This window comes from Aethalodelphis obliquidens, unplaced genomic scaffold, assembly GCF_003676395.1.
Source record: "Aethalodelphis obliquidens isolate GAN/ISIS:26980383/991018 unplaced genomic scaffold, ASM367639v1 scaffold11, whole genome shotgun sequence".
Taxonomy (NCBI): domain Eukaryota; kingdom Metazoa; phylum Chordata; class Mammalia; order Artiodactyla; family Delphinidae; genus Aethalodelphis; species Aethalodelphis obliquidens.
In genome coordinates, this window is record NW_020837955.1 from 44,292,698 (window position 1) to 44,309,515 (window position 16,818).

The following is a 16,818-nucleotide window of genomic DNA, read 5'->3' on the forward strand; positions in this document are numbered from 1 at the left end:
CCCCCCCAGGCCCCTTCCAGCCACCACCCACACCCCCCCAGGCCCCTTCCAGCCACGCACGCCCTTCAGGATGGCCGCCATCCTCAGTTCTCACATCAGAGTTTGGCTTGTTTGCGTTTCTTTTAGAACGACTTCATCGAGATATAATTAATATACTACGAAATTCACTTTTTTAAGTGTATAATTCAAAGGGGTTGAGTATATTCACAGAGTTGTACAATCACCAGAACTATGTAATTTTAGAACAATTTATCACCCCAAAAAGAAACTTCACACCCTTATCAGCCACTCCCCGTCCTCTTCTTACCCAGCCCAGCCCCTGGCGACAATCTACTTTCTCTGTGGATTTGCCTGTTCTGGACATTTCCTGTAAATAGCATCACTTTTGTCTTATTCCTGATTTTAAAGGTAAATTACTGACTCTTTCACCATTAGGTAGGATACGTTAGTTGTGGGTTTTCCATAAATGGCCTTTATCAGGTGAGACTTTCTGTCCCACTTATAATTTGTTGAATAATTTCATTATTAAAGGGTATTGGATTTTGTCAAATGATTTTTCTGCATCTGTTGAGATAATCACACGGTTTTTGTCCTTTATTCTATTAACATGGTGTATTACATTGACTGATTGTCAGATGTTAAACAAGCCTCGCATTTCTGAGATAAATCCCACTTGGCTGTGGAGCGCAATCCTTCTTATACGTTTATAGATTCCACTTGCTACTGTTTTGTGGATGAGTCTTGTGTCTAAATTCATAAGGGATATAGATCTTTAGTTTTCTTTTCTTGTGATGTCCTTGTCTAGTTACGGTGTCTTGGTAATAATAGCATCAGAATGAGTTGTGACGAGTTTCCTCTCCTATATTTTTGAAAGACTTTGTGGAGAATTTGCACTAATACTTCTTTAAATATTTTGTAGAATTTCCCAGAGAACCCAGCTTTTCATTTGGGGAAGTATTTTAATTACCCAATCAATATATTTCTTATAGGCTATAGGTCTTTTTTTATCTTCTATTTCTTCTTGAGTCAATTTTGGTAATTTGTGTCTTTCTAGGAATTTGTCCATTTCATCTCATTTATGTAATTAACTGGCACACAAGTGTTCGTATTATTCTCTTATAATCCTTTTATTTCTGCAATGTTAATAGTAATGTCCCTTCTTTGATCCCTCATCTCAGTAATTTGAGTCTTCTTTCTCTTTTTTCTTCTGTTAGTCTAACTAAAGGTTTGTCAACTTTGTTGATCTTTTCAAACAACCAATTTTTCGTTTTGTTGATGTTGTCTATTCTATATTTTACTTATTTCCATTCTAATTATTATCTCCTCCAATCTGCTTGCATTGGATCTAATTTGCTCTCCTGATTCTACTTTCTGAAGGTGGAAGGTTAGGTTATTGATTAGAAATCTTTCTTCTTTTCTGACATATGTGTTTACAGCTATAAATTTACCTCTAAGCACTGTTTTAGCTGTATCTAATAAGTTTTTGTATGTTTTGTTTTCATTCATCTCAAAGTATTTTCTAATTTTCCTTGTGATCTCTTCTTTGACCCAGGGGTTACTTAAAAGTGTTTTGTTTAATTTGCATGTATTTGTGAATTTCAAAAAAAATTTCATTCTCTTACTGATTTCTAGTTTTATTCCATTACGATCAGAGAAGGTACTTTGTACGATTTCAATCTTTCAAACTTTAGTGAGGCTGGTTTTGTGGCCTTAACATATGGTCTGTCCTGGAGAAGGTTCCACGTGCACCTGAGAATATGTGTGTGCTGCTGGTGTTTTTTTTTGGGGGGGGGATGTCTTATAGACGCCTGGGAGGACTAGTTTATGTATAGAATTGCTTGTGTCTTCTATTTCTTATTTATCTTCTGTCTGGTTTTATATCCAATATTGAAAGTGTGGTAGTCAAGTCTCCACATATTACTGTTGAATTGTCTATTTCTCCCTTCAGCTATAAATCCGGGATGATCTCATCTCAAGATCCTTAATTTAATTACATCTGTAACAATCCAAATAAGGTCATATTCTCGGGTACCAGGTGGTGTTGTGGAGGGCAGGGGCCCGCCGTTAACCCACTCCAGGAGGGCACTGAGCTACACGCACAGACAATAAGGACCTTGCCCGTCATGGAGCTGTACAAGGTCATGGGAGCCCCACTACTGGGCCCACCAGAGCCTTGGGAACAGGCGGCCCATGAGGACCCCTTCCTCCGGTGTCCTACACATGGACCCTTGCTCTCACCTGCAGGGTGGCACAGGCACAAGACTTGGCCGAGTGGCTTAGGTCCCTGCCACCCCTTCAATAGTCCCACCTGTTGAGCACAGTGAGGCACTTCGGGATAAAAGACTCTCAGCAATTTTTTCCTCCTCTTTCTGGTCTCCCCTTCCAAAGGCTTAAGCCATCACGACTCCAGGCAGAGGAGTCAGCAAAGATCAAGGGCTTGCCTCTGAGCCCCCATCCTCCCAGTGTGGTGGAAACTGCATCTACCCAGGAGCCCAGCCCAAGGGTGGGGCCCCCTACTCCCCTGGGCCTTCCTGCCCGCCCTCCTCGGCCCCAGCGGACAGCCATCCTGCCCACCCTCCTCGGCCCCAGCGGACAGCCATCCTGCCCACCCTCCTCGGCCCCAGCGGACAGCCTTCCTGCCCGCCCTCCTCGGCCCCAGTGGTCGCCATGGGAACAGCCAAATCTGACTTCCTCTCCTACTGACAGTTTCCATTCCAGTTTCCATGGAAACATATCTGAATGCAAGCAAGGAAGCGGGCAGCAAGGTTCTTGAAAATAATGATGGTTGGAAAACTTTCATGGGCCTGTGCTTCCTGCAACAGGGGTTTCCATGGAAACTCAAGCCAAAGACAGACTAAAACGAGAAGGTGTTTGGTGTTCCCCCACCACGGGTAACTGCTCTCGGGGGCAGGCGGCCTCGACCACAGCCCTCCACCCGAAGGGGATGCCCACCACTCCCCAGCTAGGACGCAGGAGCATCCCTCCCAAATCACTGATGGGGCCCTGTTCCTCCAAAGCTCACAGGCTCACAGGGGAACGGACATGCCCTGAGGGAGGAAAGGAGAGGGGGCGGGGCAACTGCTTCCCATCCTGAGCTAGGACCTGAGGCACCATTCTCCTCCACCCAGGACCGCAAGGCCTGCGGCCCACGCTGCACACAAGCAGGGAGGAGAAGCAACTTCGAGATGTAGGAGCCCTCCTCCCTGATCTGCATCGCACACACACACCACGCACACACATACACACACATGTGATCACACACCCTGGCATCTACCTGCTTGCAGCCTGGCTCCCTGACGGGTTGGGGCCCCCTTCACCTTCTCTGGCAGCTGCCATGGGTGGACCTGTGGCTGGGAGGATGGGAAGGCTCTGGTCAAGGGGCAGATAAAGCCAGGCAGCTGAGGATGCGGACGCAGCCATGCCCATCTCATGGTCTCACTTTGAGATGGACGTTTGCTGCTGCCCCAAGACCTTGTCCAGAAGCGTGTCCACTGCGGGGCTGTGGCCAGGCATCTGCAGCAGCAGAGGGCAGCCACAGCACGTGGCCCGAGGTTGCAGCCACCCGTGGCTGCTTGTGGCCTGATGGCAGTGATTCCCAGGAGGAAGCGGTCACCCTGGGCTCGCCACACCCTCTCAGCATCCTGCCACAAGATGGCACAGAATGGACGCAGCCTGGGCCTAGCGGCCCTGCCCTGCCTAAAAGTGAAGGGTGCGAAGTTCTCTCCACATCCTCTGGTCTCCCCTTCCGTTAAACAAAACACCTACGAGGTCTTTCTCCTTCTAACAATGTCTCGAGTCGTTCAAGTAGCTCCTTGATTTCAAAGCAGTTGATCACTCGGTTTCTCCACTTCCCACCACGAAAGTCACATTGGAAGAGGCAACACTGCCATCGAGAAGCAGTGAACACACGTGCTGCGTCCCCGGGGGGTTCTGGGCTGTCACTCACTGGGGGTCATGTCTGTGCCCTTCCCACGTGCCCCCTCTCAGACTCAGAATCCAGAGGCCTCCTGCTGCATCCCCTTGGGACAGAGGAGGACACCAGGGTCTGCGCTCACTACGTCCACCCAACCCGCCACGTGGGAGCTACTGCAGAACCGGCGCTTTGTACCAGCCCCGCCAGACACGCAGCCCCGCCAGAATGCTTTTCCTAAAGAAAACATGCCTCGCGCTTTCCCTCTTTCACTAACATTTGAAGTAAACATCTGTACTTCGTGCATCAAGCCTCATCTCAGACGCTTCACCTTGAGACTTCCAGGAAGACCACTTCCAGGGTTATAATGTGTGCGCTGCCCATGGGTGATTTTGTGATTCCCGTAATGGAGAACCTCAGGATGGCGGCAGGTGTTTGATAGATGCACTGAGGCCACCGCGAGCTGAGCCTGGAGAGGGTCCCACATTCTACACGGAGCCGTCTCCCAGCTCCTCTCAGCTCCTGAGAGAAGACAGAAGAGACAAAGGCTTCCTTGTTCCGACACACGAAATGTTAATGGGAATTTAGAAGGAATCTCCATTTATCTTAAAGGGCAGACAAATGTCACTGAGCAGCAAAGTTTACGACTAATGGCAAGACAGAGGAGATGCTCAACCAGGCAGCATGGAGACGGTCATCGCTCACCTTGCACAGCCGGACAAGGTGCTGGTGGCGCAGATGCTTCCTGAGGGTCAAGAGGCAGACAGGAGAGGGCCTCTGTGCCCACGGCCGGGGTGGACGGCTGGGAGGGCAGGACCACTCGGACGGTCACTCTGCAGAGGGAGAGCTGACAAAGTCCAGGGTCTGAGGACGCTTGAGGGAGGGGTTGGTAACCCAGACCAGAGGTCTGAGAAGACTCCCTGGAAGAGGTTACCACAAAGGTGAGACTGAGAGATGAGACGCTAAGCCCAGGAGAAGCGGTGGCATCCTGGGCAGGTCACAGCCTGGAGGGAAGGTAGAGGAGGAGGGCAAGGGGGCCACGAGCCATCCAGCCCCTGAGAGCAGAGGCAGCAGGTGGCCACACAGGCAGGGGCCGGACCACAGGTCTCACGGGGCTGCCGAGGTGTCCTCACGTGTCCTCAGGGCAGAGGAGGGGCCTCTGGCAGTGGGGACACCAGGACCCGTGCTCTCAGGTCACTCCAGGTGCCGTCTGAAGGGCCCTGGAGGACAGGTAGCCATGTGGCTGGGCTTTGGGGGGCTTTGCTCGCCCTGAAGCCACAGGGGGCTCCTCCGGGCCTTGCTCCCACATGGATCCCCTCAGCCCTCCCTTCGCCAGAGCTGCTGCAGGGCAGAGACAGGGAGGCCAGCTGGTGCCGGATCCCCTGGGACAGTCCTGGCGTTCACACGGAAAGACCCTCGTCCCGGGAAACCTCCACTGGGGAGGGCGCTGGCCCAGCAGAGATGGTGGAAGTTAAAGCCCCTTCCCCAAGAACAGGTGAGGAAGGGGTGAAGAAGACGGAACAGCAGGAATATGGGGATGGCTGTGCCCCCGGGCTGCGCACAGCACTCCGTGGGTGCACAGCTGGCCATCCCTGCAGCTGCCCTTTTGACCCCAAAGCCCACGCTCTTGACTTCTGAACTTGGACCTGACAGCGGGGAGAGGGAAGAGGAAAACAAAGAGGGAAAGCAGTCCTGGAGCTGACGTGCGGGGAGCAGGGGGCACCCCCACCCCAGCCCGGGGCTCCTGGGCCGGGAGGGAAGGTGGGGAGTGAATGTTTATCGAGCGACGCCCTGGGATAAAGACAGGCTCCGTGGGTATCACTCCCCACTCCCCCAGGAGGTAGTTTGGTGGACGTTTCACAGCGAAGGAAACTGAGGCACAGAGTTCCCCGTGTGTCCAGAGTGTGATTGGATTCAGGTGTGTGCTCGGCCCTCCTCCCGCATGTGCTGCGGTCACACAGGCACGAGCCGGGGCCACGTCCCGCTCTGTGGGCTTCGCTCTCCAGCCCCAGTGCTGCCAGGACAGTGGGCGGACCCCCAGAAGGGCTGAAGGTCCCATCAGGGATGGCGGTGTGTTTGGGGCTGAAGAATAGAGTCAAGGGAAGCCTCCCCACAGACCAGCGCAGTTAAAACGTTCTCGCGGCCAGACTGCTGCTGGGGGTTCAGCCCCTCTGGATGTAAAAACAGCCTCCTGAAGGCGCCTTATTCCTTTCAGAGAGCCACAGCTGGGCAAGGGTTTTCACACACACACACACACACACACACACACACGCACACACACACCCGTCCCAGGCTGGGTCCTAGGCCAGGACAGCCACCCAGCTGGGCAGCAACCCCTCAGGAGGACGGCTCTGCTGAGTCACTGCACTTAACTTCTATCAGAGATTTGAGCACCCTCCCCAGAGGGCAAGAGAAGATGGGCGGACACGGCTCGAGCCGCTTGACACCCAGATGGGCAGAGTTAGCCGGCAGGATGGGAATCCTGGGAGAGATGTTCGCTGACCGGCTGTGGTGGGGTCTGCAGGTCAGCGGGGAGGGCGCTGGCCAGGCCCTGGGTGCGTATGGGCTGCACATGAGGACGGGGTCAGAGCAGACTGGGGGTCGGGGGTCGACACACGAGGCCGTCTGCCACAACCTCCGCCAGGCCTGAGGGCCAACGACTCGCCTGGGAGACCTGCTCCCCTTTCGTGCCGACACCACAGGAAGGTGGTGCCAAGCGTCTGCCCCCCAAACCAAAGCCACAGAGACCCGGGGACAGACCTGGGCCTCCATGGGTGAGGCCGGCAGCACAGGAGTGAAAAGGAAGAAACCCACACTGAGAGGGGCAGGAAGAACACCTGCTGGTCTGAACCCCGGTATTACAGAGCGGGTAAAGCAGTCTCCCCTTGAAGGCCGAACAGCAAATGGGCCCTCCCGAAGGTCTGTAGTCCAAATACATCCGCCCCAGTGGCCCTGGAAACCTAGGGGCAGCCGATAACTTAAAGCAGCTGCACATATAGACCCTCCAAGGAACTGACCAAGCTCACAGATAAATAAATCAATGAATAAATAAGCAAGAGAGAGAGGGAGGGGAAAGGAGGATGCTCTTCAGCGGCCGCAGAGAGCCCCCAGCCCGCGGGAAGACGATTCCCTCAGACAAGGCACACAAGGAACAAAGCTCGTACGAGTGAGAGAAAATGCAAAAATAGAGTCAGTGCGACGTGAGATGTTAGAAACACTGGAGCCTATAACACTTTTCACAGTTTTTCTATGTTTTTAAAATTCAAAGGAAGCTTAAAAATACCAGCAGGAAGTGAGACGATTTGCGGAACAATAAAAGCGCTAGCAGAGCAGGAGTGAAGCGGCAGCAGCTCACACAGCGCTCTAGGGGTCCGGGACCCTCCCAGGCCTCTGACCGTCCAGGCTCCCGCGCAGAGCGGCTCCAGTGGCCGAGGGCAGCCCTCCAGCAAAGACGCGGGGCTGCCTGTTGTGGGGGAAGGACCCCCAGCTGGGGTGCCCGAGTGGGTAAAGGCCCAGGATGGGGACGGCGGCGGAAGAAGAAAGGCCACACCCGTGGGGGAACCGCGCGGCCGCCGCCTCCTCCCGACAGAGCTTCCCACACGCCCTGGGGGTCTCATCCCACTGGGACGGAGGGGAGGACCCAGACCAATGGGCTGCCCACAGGCCCTCACCAAGAGGACCGCTCAAGGATGCGCTCCAACAGGAAGAAACGGAAGCGGGTAACCAGAGCCTCGTCGGGCCACGTGCATGGCCACTGGAGGAGCCCGTTTTCCAAATCAGCCTTCTCGGGGTCCTTGGACCGCCTTCCCACCACCGGGGTGGGCGGGGGACGGGGTTTACCATCCCTTCTGGAGGAGGAAGGGCTGACAGTCAAGTGGTAAAGCCTCAGGTAAGGATTCTCACCCATGATTCTAGTCTAAATTATGTTAATATCATCCACACAATATTTTGACTTTGTACACACCCCCTCTTACCTGCTGAGACCCTTCAGGTGGTGGCAGCACGGCGAAGGTAGAGCCCTTGGTCAGCGGGCTGCCATGACGGGGACCTCGTTTCCTCTCTCAGCTCTGCCTTTCACGGGCTGTGTGACCTTAGACCAGCTACTTAACCTCGCTGCACCTGTTTTTTAATCTATTAACAGCAGTGCCACTATCCAGGCCCCGTGGGCTGGGGGGAGGGTTAAGGTAATTAACATGTGGAAAGCCCTTACAACACCGCCCATAAGCACTCGGGAAGCTATTACCCATTTGCATCAACAGTGTTGTTAACTGTGTGACTGCCAGGATATCCTAACCGTAAGTAGGTTTGCCCACGACCAGCGGAGCTGGAAATGGAGCTTCCGTCCACTCCCGCGAGACTGTTGTCCCCCCAGCCAGACTCCAGACACGCTGTCAGCTGACGTCATTCTTGGAGTCACCAGTGGGTAAAAGCAATTCGCATTGCTGCCTCTTTACCTCGTTTCTGCCGCCAAATATCCAGCCCTTGCCCTCCATCCGGGTGGCAGCTGCCCAGCACTTCAACTGCGCTGGAGCTCGCCTGCCTGCGTGCCTTCCGCAAACGCGTCGCTGTTTACGCCGGAGCCGGACGTCTCTTCTGGGGCAACTGTTACTGATCTTGTCACCACAAACTCTGCTTCGCTTTATCAGGTCTGTGCGTCAATAATATATTGTCTTTAAAAACTCAAACCTCCACATCAGGAAGCGGTCATCCGAAAGTCAGTCATTTAAATCACCTGATTCCATTCACATTCATGCCTCAGTCCTCGGGACCAACACTCTTATGTCGGAAACAAGGTCACCCCGCGAATTATGGACCTTCCCCCTCCGGCCCTCTGTCTGCTCTGCCGATGGCTTTCCTTCCAAAGAAACGGCCAACTCCTTTGAGCCCAAAGAAAGATAAAGCAAACGCACATGCACTTAGCCCTTCCATGCGCCAAGTGTTCGATGACCACTGAAAGCCACTGTGTCCTAGGGCCTGCGCTGGACACCCTGGCCAAGAACCTTCTCTCTCCCACCACCAGTCACGGTAAATATAAGAAGCAGTAAGAGAGACGTCCAAGGCCCAAGGCAAGGATCACAAAAGGCAGTGCTTGATACTGAAACCATCCTTTTTTTTAAGCCGTATTTGTTTTTTTCTAAGAAAAGTTTTGCAATGAACCAATGTTGCATCTGTTCAGAACGTGCAGGACGACTGCCTTCGGTTCCAGCCCCGCCGACCCCTCGGCCTACTGACCACTGACATGGGCACTGCCCCTGCAGAGGCCCAAGGCGAGGCTGGCCCTCCAGCCCTCTACGGTGGCCGTGAGGATCCCTTCCTTCTAACTGGCTGTGGCCCCCAATTCCTTGATCATTCTTGGAAATTCATCCTAGTCCAGGGATGAGGCTGATTTGATTTTGTTTTAGAGTCAGTTCCATTTAACATGCGCTTATCAGGTCGTTACTGTGTCTCTCCCACACTAATGTTTCTGGAAACGGCAGGGTCCAAGAATCAGGTCTCTCTAGAGAGGGGAGCAAGCAGAAGGTGCTGTGGGCCAAGAATGCCCCCCACAGGGTAATAATACTGAGGTGAGCGCCTACAAATAGCTCCTTCCTGCTTAATGCCCCCCACAGCCGCGTCCCCACCCGGAGCCCAGCTTTGCCTGGGAGCTCTGCATATGTAATGATCTGTACATATGTAATGAGCTCTGTGTATGTGTGTAATGAGCTATGCATATAGAAAGTGAATTGTGCATATGTGATAAGATTTGCATATATAATGAGTTGCACCTATGTGATAAGGTTAGCATATGTAATGAGTGAGTTTTGCATATGCGATAAGGTTTGCATCTATAATGAGTGAGTTTTGCATATGCGATGAGGTTTGCATGTGTGATGAGTGGGCTGTGTTATGTAATGAGCTCTGCATATGTAATGACATGTGCATATGTAACAAGTGAGTTGTGCATATGTGATAAGATTTGCATATGTAACAAGTGGGCTGTGCATCTTTGATGAGCTCTGCATTTGTAAGCAGACGGCACAGCATACATAAATGAGCTCGAGCTCCACCCACACCCCTACACTGAGGCCATCATCAGGGTCTCAGTCTACAGTCTATTCGTATAAACATTTATTCGAGTAATACCACCTGACGCTAGAGGTGGCCTCCATACTGCAAATGTGAAGACCTCTGAAGCTGGTTTGTAACCTGTTTCAAGTTGTTTACTGCCTTCTAACACAGGGGGTCTATCAGACACACTTCAGTTCTCTAAGCTAAATGCAAATCAGCAACTCTTGCGCTGGTGAAAACGCACCGAAGGCCTGGAAAGCCAGCACCCGCTGCAGCTCTGCCCTGGTTTCCAAAGAACGCCCGCCCGGGGAGCCGTGCGTCTTTCTGTGGGCTGACCAGCGGGCTTGAAGAGATCCCGGGGCCTGGTCCAAACCTCTGCAAATTGGTTCATTTTCATGCTCAAGAAATAGAAAAGAGGTGCTTTAATATTAATGAAACTGCTGCTATAAAATCTACAAGGCACTAGTGTGAGTATCGCAACTGAAGTCGACTTCGCTTAGAGCAGCCTCAGAGCCTCGCTGGGTGCTGACGTGGTGTTGACCGAAGCAGAGCCTCGCTCCGGCCTCCTCTCCACAATCCACGGAGCTGACCGGCTGTCAGGCCGCCTCCAGCGCACTCCCTAAATCAGCAGGTCTGTACCCGCAAGCTGTGGGCCCGCCGCTTCTCTGTGATTTGCTGAAATGAATGATTTCTGGCTGTAAAAACCCAAATTACCATTTCACTCAAAGGAACACCTGTAATTTTTGTCCCCCAGATCGTGTTAACATCATCCTCAGTAGCCCCTCATGGGACACAACCGGCCGGGGGTGCCGGGGACGCCGGGGACAGCCTGCCTATGGGCAGCCTGAGGCAGGGGGAGGGGTGGGTGCTCAGGACCCAAGGGTAACAGGCTGGGGGCTTGGCACCAGCATCCGTGCTTCCAGAGGCCACCATTTCCCCCCTTCCTCCATTACTGCCGGTACCTGTTTGAACGGGACGATCCCATCCTTCATACAAGCCTGGGCTCTGCGTCGCTTTGGGCCTTAATGCTGGAATTTGGTTCATGTAAACATTGTTTGCTCTTTCCTTCCTTCTGATGGGATCCAGCTATGCTGGGGGCTGGGCTACGGGGCCGGAGGCCCGTCCCTGTCCCCGGAGCTCACCGAGTGCGGGGATTGTGGGGCTACAACCAGAGCCCGGAGGAGGCTCGCTGCGCAGAGCTGGGGGCGCCCGGTGAGAGGCTTGGGGAGTCGGAGACACGGAGCTGGCCAGGCTGAGGACAGACATGCCATCGAAAAGGCACAGTGGGAGGAAAGGCAAGTGTTTCTGGAAAGCGGCAAATACCCAAATACTCAACGAGGCAGGTGGTGAAAGGGGGCAGGTGGGAAGCAGGGGAAAGTCTGGCTGGAAAGATGCTTGGGGCTCCTGGGGGCCTGAGCCTGGACCCAACCCCTGCCCTGCAGAGGAGGGGGCCACAGAGGGGCCCGGGCAGGGCTGGGGGCTGCCAGGCAATTGGGGCGGTATGCCGGCCAGGGCAGGGGGGTGGCAATGCAGCTGGCAGGGGGCCCAGTGGGCCTGCGGCAGGGCCTCGGGACACGCACCCTGGCTGGTCCGAGCCCCAGCTGCAGAGCTGCCCAAGGCAGTGCTCCAGAGTGGCCACTGGCATGGGGGCCACGGTGCAGGGCAGGAGGCTGGGGCCTCTCGTGTTCCAAGGCCGCAGGGCATGCCGGGGCCGGCTCAGGAGCCGCAGGGCGTGGGAACCAGGGGGAGGGGAGATTCCCAGGCTTAAGCCACGGAGGGACGGGCAGGCCCAGTGCTACCCCTGGAGCCTGCGTGGGGCTTCTGGAAGGTGCAAGCTCCCTCCACCCTGCAAGCCAGGTGCTGTCTACAGATAAACAGGTGGTAGTCACCTCCCGGCTCCCAGGAGTCAGGCAAAGCTCACGAGCTCTGACAATCAGATCATGGAAATTCTACTTGAAACATCATGAGGACTGGGTGGTAAGGAACGGAGAGCTCTGGCCCCGAACAGGAGGAGGTCCGCTCGTCGTCCTGGCCCCCACGCCTCCTCCTTGGGGCTGCTGCTTCTTCCCCTTCTTAGAGAAAACTCACACACATCTCTCCTGAATGAAAGTGTTCCGTCTAACCCTGAAGAATGTCTGCTCACGCACACCCATGCGCACGCGTGCACGCGCAGACATCGCTCACAACCATATCCTGACCTCCTCACACACGCCCGTGCTTTGGTCCCTGAAGCTGTCAAGCAGGCAGCTGTCTTCACTGGATTCACCACATCCATCCGCTGGGCTTCATACAATCTCACGTATATAATCTCAACTCCATCTGGGCAGCACTTCTTGGAAGACGCCAGTTTCATATACAGACCCCCTGACCTCCGCCCAGGAGGAGCAGGGATCCCAATCGTTGCATCTGAGACATTATTTGAAAAAGATTAAACCAGAAGGAAAGACAACCACCCAAGCTGCCTTGGGCTCCCACAGGGAAGCACCGCTTTCCTGGTTTCTGAGGAGAGAATACAAGCGTGTGACCCAGACGTTCAACTCCATTTGTTCTGAGACTTAAAACTCAAAAGTCCATTGGCAGTTTGAGATTAAACCTCCAGCAGGGCCTCCAGAACGAAGAAGCCTGTGCTTCTGGAAGAACCAGCCGGCGGAGCGCGTGCAGGGGCAGCGTAATTAAATTAGCCCGTCTGCGGGTTAAGTGTCAATATTTTCCTAACTTTCCTTGAGAAAATACGGCCATCTTCTCTTCCGGTTCACTGTCAGCCTCGGTTCTGTCCCTCTGGGTGGTTTGGCTGAAGGAGTCTGGTTGCAGCCACGGATTCCCCTCCCCCCACCCCCGCCTCTCCCAGCACCGCTGCGGGGTCGGATTAGAAATAAAGTTAACCAGGGTCAGACCATGAAGGTGCTTCAAAGGCCATTAGGAGCTCTGGGTTTATATTTTAATCGCAGTGACAAGAAAATGAGACCACTTTTGCAGTTCAGTTTGCTTTTAAATAGCTGTAGCAGCAGAAGCACACTTTCTTCACACAGGGAAATGAGCACACGCACGTACACACACGTGTACACTCGTGCACACACGTGCACATACGCGCACGCATACACATGCACACGCATAGAGACGTGTGCTCACGTACACACGTGTGTACACGCGCACGCGTACACATGCGTGCACGCGTGCACACACGCAGACATACGCGCACGCATACATGTATGAACACGCATACAGACGTGTACACACGTGTGTGCACGCGTACACGCACACGGACACGCACGCACGCACTTCCCGGACCCGCAGTGAACCTTCCTCCCCACAGGGAACCCGGGCAGGGGCCCGGTGCCCACAGCCAGACGCTGCTCTGGGGCCCGCAGCCTGGTCACCAGCAACAGATCAGATATGCAGGGGCCGATGGAGGGAGCAGGGAGGGCCTCCCTGGGCCGGGAGATGGAAACCTTCCCTCTGGAAGGGAGGGACACAGACACCCCCCTCCCTCACCCCAACTCCCTAAGGTGGGGGGCCTGGGAAGACAAGATGATTCTTAGGCATCGCTTTTGCACCCATGAGCAACCGCACACCTACGTGCCCACCCCCCATCCAGAAGCAGGGAGGGGATTTTACAAGCCAAACTTCAGACGTCAGAGGCCACGGCGTAGACCCCACAGGCGCCCCTCAACCCTTGCAGCACTCAGTGCCTGGGACCTGGCAGCCTCGCCAGAGCCACCCACCCCCAGGTCCTCTCCAGGGACACGCAGGGCAGGACACAGCGCGGGGAGTGATGTCCCAGCCGTCAGCAGATGGGAAAGGGGGGAACAGTCCGCAGCCCCTCGCCCTCCGTGGGCCTCTGGGGATGCCCACTGCCTCCTCACCCCCAGGCCATTGAGCTTGGGGCCCCAGCGATATCTGCTCACCTTACCAGCTCCTTTCCGTTCCTTGTCACCCCCCCACACCTGGGGTTCCAGAGATCCCCCCCGGCAACAAACACACATCCTGCTCTGGAGTCTGCTTGTGGAGGGCCAGGCCATGACACCCCGGGACGGGCACCTGGCTGGAGAGAGCCAACCACGCCATTAACAGCTTGAGGGCTGTGGTGCCCATGGCCCAGCTTCTGCCTCTGAAGTGACTGCAGGGCTAGATGGTGGATAAACCACTGCGTCTGGCCCTTCAGCTCAGATTCCAAAAGCAAGATCCCTCAGAGACTGGGTGAACAGAGCGGGGCTAAATGCCCTTTGCCCCCAGAAAGATGAATACTGCACGATGCCACTCACAGGAGGTATTTAAAATCGCCACATTCAAAAACCAACAACTGGGGTGGCGGCAGCCAGTGTGGGAGGGGAGGGGGGCACGGTAGAAAGTATCAGTGAAGGAAGACGGAGAGGCTCCGAGATCTGCGGTAGGACCTCGTGCTGCCCTGTGCACTCGAAAACAAGAGGGTAGATCTCGTGCCTCAGTATAATAAAATGCTTTGGGAAAGAATGAAATTAAGAAATATAAACTATAAAACTAGCCTTTTTCAAAATGGGTAAAAAAGAAGGAAAGGGTCACATGCCACCTTCCAGCATACATAGTGGGGGCAGGGCATCTGCAGGTGGAGGGGGCAGGGGCACATGCCACCTTCCAGCATACATAGTGGGGGCAGGGCATCTGCAGGTGGAGGGGGCAGGGCTGGAGCAGCATTCGCCCCCAGGGAACAGAAATGATAACAGGACAGTGGTCTCTGCAGCATGGAGTTCTGGCTGGGGAGTGAGCTGTCTGCTCCTGGGCATGGAGACGGGGCAAGAGCGAGGGCTTGGGAAAACGAGATGGCGGTGGTAAAAGCAGGAGGAGGGAGAGCACCCCCGGGGGGTTCCGGTGGGCCGGCCGCGGGCCCTGGGCGGAATGTGGCCGGGACCCCAAGAGCGGAGTTGGCACCCTCCTCCAAGGACCTCGCGGCCCATCTTGCACACGGGTCAGGTCGGCTCCTGGGTGACGGATGGTGCGTGACTTGGGCCCCGTCCCGGCAGCCCCTGTGTCAGCAGTTGAAGCGAGCCTCAGCTGCGGCACCTTTCTAAGGACGACGCTACCAGAAGAAGCCGTTCTCCATAGGAAGGCTTTATGGAGATTTCCGTTCTGATTTCCTTCAGGGCCGTCAGATCCAATATTTCAGAATTATCATTTTGGTACGGTCATAGTTGTTTGGATTGTTCCATGACAATAATGCAAAAAACAAAAAGAAATTCATAACAGGACTTGCAGGAAACTAAAAATAACCAAGAACACATATACCAGCCTTGTCTGAGGCAGAGATAAGGGCTCCACTGATAATATTTCCTCTACATTTTATTTATTGATTTGTCTCAAAAACAAAGTCATAAACATAGAAAATAACTGACATTATACCCTTAGAGAGGGAAGGAGAATTACAACCAGAACCAGGGACGTAATGGACACAGACCTGCACGTGTCTCTCCACGACTCCTGACCACACACCTGCCCAGGGGGCTGAGAGGGCAAGAGCTCACCTCCCTGGTTCTCAGGTTGCACTTCTCTGCATCCGTGCCAGGTGAGTGGGGGGGACAGACACAGGGCCCCCAGCCCTGACGCCCTCTGGTTCTGAGACCACTGCTCCAGTAACCAAACTCCTCCGCAAACAAGACCTGAGAGGGGCCTGGACGCGGGGGGGGGGGTTGGGGGGCAGGGGGGGCGGGGGGATCACCCAGGTCTTGGGACTTGTCAGCCTCTGTAATGCAGGAGCCAATCCCTAATCATGAATCCCCCGATGTCTCCTGTTGGTCTTGTTTCTCTGGAGAACCCTGACTAAAACAGATACCAAGGAAGCAATGCGTACAGCAGTGCATCTTATCAAAGTCCTCAAAAAGTTGGCGCTCACGGAGAACACCTCTCTCTCCTGCTCACAGCCCCGGAACACGCAGACCTTCACTGTCTGAGGACCTTTTGCCTGATTTCAGGATCCAGAGGAGGACAAGAAACCAGATGTAGCGATGTTTGGAGGACCATAGAGGAGGCCCCGGGACTTGCAGGTTGAAGTTTTCGACTGCGTGGTCTCAGCCTGGGCGTGGCCTCGATCTGGGCGTGGCCCCCTGCTCCTGCAGGCTGGCCCCTCGCAGTCACCCCTGGCTCTCCCCGGCCAGCACTCAGCAAATCGGTCCCCTCCAAGTTGCTGGGTGAGGACTCCCAGCCGCCCGGCCCCACGTGTGCTCCACGTCGCCATTTGCTCCAACCTCACCCTTAAGGAGGCAATCTCCATGCGAGCGCCTTTACAGAGGCAGCAGCTGAGCCCTGGAGGGGCTCATCCACGTCACACCCCAAGCACGTGTGAGCCACGTGCTCCCCAGCCTTCCTGCCTCCTCTGCTGGGACATCTCCCACGGCTCTCGGCTTCACTGCAGAAGCTGGGCTGGACCAGCTTCCAGAAATGTCACTCTCTGATCACACTCATAGCTGCTGCTTCTTCAGTGGCACCTTATGGCCCATTGAATTAAGCCAAAATCGTCCCCAAGATCACATAGAAAATCGATAACCCAAGTCATCGGCTTCCACTGGTTCCTATTCAAAACAAATATTGGAAAAAACAACTCTACGACTTAATATTTACCAATGACTTATCTTGTTCAATCCTCACACCAGTCCATGAGGCAGACACTGTTATTATCCCCATTTAACAGTTGAAAAAACGAGATGCAAAAGTAACCCGCCTGAAGTTACCCAGCTAACAAGTGTCAGAACCAGCTCTCCACACGGTGGGTGTAACTACAGGGTACATCGTCCTAATTCCCAAACGGCTGATGGGAAGGTTAGTGAGTATGGGAAAAGCCAGGGAGCACCCCGGTCCCTGTGTGACCCACAGAGACAGAGAGCGGCTGTCTC

At 54.4% G+C, this 16,818-nt stretch overlaps 1 long non-coding RNA gene across 2 annotated transcripts in view; it reads right to left on the minus strand.

Moving 5' to 3' along the window:
* LOC113623548 (uncharacterized) overlaps positions 1-8,176 on the minus strand; it is a 10,658-nt gene extending 2,482 nt beyond the window's left edge. Inside the window, exons 1-3 of one of the 2 annotated variants that reach the window (XR_003433984.1) lie at positions 7,885-8,175; positions 4,616-4,757; positions 4,242-4,432 (exon numbers count right to left, since the gene is read on the minus strand). This is a non-coding gene — a long non-coding RNA (uncharacterized LOC113623548). Of the gene's footprint in view, positions 1-2,895; positions 4,433-4,615; positions 4,758-7,884 lie in introns of those variants that run through there. The other variant, XR_003433985.1, reaches the window with a different exon arrangement.
* Positions 8,177-16,818: the final 8,642 nt, after the last annotated feature.